The sequence below is a fragment of the Eptesicus fuscus genome, chromosome 4 (assembly GCF_027574615.1).
Source record: "Eptesicus fuscus isolate TK198812 chromosome 4, DD_ASM_mEF_20220401, whole genome shotgun sequence".
Classification (NCBI taxonomy): Eukaryota; Metazoa; Chordata; class Mammalia; order Chiroptera; family Vespertilionidae; genus Eptesicus; species Eptesicus fuscus.
In genome coordinates this window covers 54821914-54825139 of record NC_072476.1, presented here as the reverse complement: position 1 = coordinate 54825139, position 3226 = coordinate 54821914, and the positions used below count along the sequence as shown (strand labels likewise).

At 33.7% G+C, this 3226-nt stretch overlaps 1 non-coding gene across 1 annotated transcript; it reads left to right on the top strand.

The window, feature by feature from the left end:
- The first annotated feature begins 1549 nt into the window (after nucleotides 1-1549).
- LOC114232624 (U6 spliceosomal RNA) lies at nucleotides 1550-1653 on the top strand. The gene has a single exon (XR_003618705.2). It is a non-coding gene; the product is annotated as a U6 spliceosomal RNA (small nuclear RNA).
- Nucleotides 1654-3226: the final 1573 nt, after the last annotated feature.

The window sequence follows — 3226 nt, the reverse complement described above, 5'->3', positions numbered from 1 at the left end:
GCATTCCATTAACATTAACTACAACACTGGCCTTAAGTGCAAGGTATGTTAAGTCATGGACTGAATACAATCATACTTTGAATATAGTCTGTTGTTTCTTGGAGTGTTTAATCCTATTATAGGCAATTTCAAATCCATTTTTCTATATGTAAGCTGAGCTACAATTTATCCAGTTATTATAGTTTGTCACAGAACTATGTTACCAGTGGATATTCAGTAAATACTAGTGCAATGATAATAATTGTGAACTGCATTGTGTAGAAATTCAACAACTGCAAATGAAAATATATTCTCATATATTTCTAACATAAAGAAATATAACTCTGAGCTTAGAGTCATTAAGTAGCCACTTAATATAATATAAATGGTAATGACTGACATACATAGGATTGACACAATATCCGCACTAAAAGTCCAGGAGTAAAACAGAAAAATATTAAGATACTTTGCATTAAAAATTTAACTATTAGTTTCAATGGTATTGTAAGGTGGAGTCTTAAAAATGGAGGAGTATAGAAAACTCTTCAATATTTGTTCATTAGAAGGAATCAGCATGTTATCTAAAAACTTAGGTCAATTCCTCTAGTTTTCCTTAAAAAAGTAAATAGTGAAAAATAAAACATATCACGTATTTCTTAAATGCCAACTACATGTGAGACACTGTTCTCTTCTCTTGAAGTTCAGATATGAAATGCATTCTCCTTGCCCTTAAAAATGCTCCTTAGAGAGCATGCTCTGGGAGTAAGCAGAAAACTGTACGCCAATCCAAGAAAATAATTATTATGAAATAGATATGTAAGACATACAGACAAGTCTAAATCCTTAAGGCTTCCATTTCTACTACCTCACAACAGCTGATTTATATTGCTTTTGAAGATATGAAGATTACAATAAAAGATATAACTTTACTATGAATTATTTAAGTTTTAAACAAGGAAAGATTCAGGGAGAAAGCCAAAAACAGTGTGTCTATGTCTCATTCTGTGAAATTATATTGCCAATCTCTTCTATTTGGTCTGGACTTGAATGAAAATAGAAGAATTAGCAGAAATTAAAAATTGAGTTTTGTTAAGTTGTGTATTCTACAAAACTACCTTGCAAAACGGTATGGTAAGAAAAGATGCAGCCTGCATTCAACATGCAGAACCAGGCACCTTGACATTGAACCTTGTTCATGGACTTTGTCAAATTCAGGTAAAAGATTTTTATGAAATAAAGACAGCTCTGAGTTTTAGGGCCCCTGATACTGGGCATGACATCAGAAGTCTGCTCCTAGGCATCGATCGGACTAGCGGGCCTCAGTGGGAGGATAGGGGAGGTTGGGGGGAGGGGGGAGAGATCAACCAAAGGACTTGTGTGCATGCATATGAGCCTATCCAACGGTTAAGTTCAACAGGGGGTTGGGGCATCTGTGGGGAGGGGTGTGGGATGGGAATGGGGGGATGAGGACAAATATGTGACACCTTAATCAATAAAGAAATTTAAAAAAATAAAAAATAAAAAAATTAATTAAAAAAAAAGAAGTCTGCTCCTAGAAAGAATCCCCAGAGCTCTCTACATGAGCATAAATATTAAAATTAAAACACTTCAGAAATATTAACATGGCTCCTATGCAAGGATCACACACATATTTGTAAAACATTCCATATTTTTATATCCCATATTCATGGATTAGGAGAATTAATACTGTTAAAATGGCCATACTACCCAAAGCCATCTACAGATTGAACACAATCCCCAACTAGATACCAAAGGCATTCTTTATAGAAATGAAACAATCCTAAAAATTGAAATCACAAAAGAACCCAATAGCCAAAGCAATCCCGAGAAAGAAAAGAACAAAACTAAAAGTATCACATTTTCTGATTTAAAACTATATTACAAAGCTATAGTAATAAAAACAGCATGGTACTGGCACAAAAGTAAACATGTAGACCAATGGAACAGAATAGAAAGCCCAGAATTAAGTCCTGGCATATACAGTCTACTAATATTTTACCAGGGAGCCAAGTACACCCAATGGGGAAAGAATAGTCTCTTCAATAAATGATGCTGGGAAAACTAAAGAAATAGGTGCATGGAAATGAAATTGGATTCCTATCTCATCCTGCTCACAAAAAGTGACTCAAAATTAATCAGAGACTTAAACATAAGAATTGATACCATAAAAGTCCTGGGAGAACACATAAGGAATAAGCTCGTTGATATTGGTCTTGGCAATAATTTTTGGATATGATGCCCAAAACACAAACAACACGCAAAAATCAACAAATGGTACTACATCAAACTCAAAAGCTTCTGCAGAGCAAAAGAAACAATCAACAAAATAAAAAGACAACTTACAGAATGGGAGAAACATTTTCAAACCACATATTGGATAAGGGCTTAATATCTAAAATATATTAAGAATTCATACAACTTAACATGAAAACAAACAATCCAATTTAAAATTGACATAAAAACTAAATAGACATTTTCTCAAAGAAGATATCAAAATGGTCAACAGGCACATGACAATATGCTCAACATCACTAATCATTAGGCGAATCCAAATAAAAACCATGATGAGATATCCCCTCCTACCTGTTAGAATGGCTATCCTTAAGGAAATGAGAGACAATAATATGCTAATAGATATGGGAAAAGGAGAACCTTTATACACTGTTGGTGGGGATGCAAACTGGTCCAGTCACTATGGAAGTTCCTAAAAAATTAAAAACAGATTGACCATAAAATCCAGCAATTTTGCTTCTGGATTTATACCAAAAGAAATGAAAACAGGATTTCTATTAAATACATGCACTTAGTACATGTTTATCAGAGCATTATTCACAATCTCCAAAAGATGGAAATAACCCAAATGCCTAACAATGAATGAATGGATTAAAAAATATATGGTGTATATACACAATGGTATATTATATATGGTGTATATACACAATGGTATATTATTCAGCCATTAAGGAGATACCCTGCCATTTGTGACAACATGGATGGACCTTGAGCACAATATAAGTCAAATAGAGAAAGACAGGTACTGTATGATATCACTTATATGTGGTTACCATGGGGTGAGGGTGGGAAGATACAACTGACAGTGTTTTAAATAAGAATATGTATTTGTGATAAATAGTAAATAAGACATAGAGATCTAGTGTACAGTATAATGAATATCCTACCTTATAATAGAGAAACATGCAAATTGACCGCACCTCCGCTATGCCCA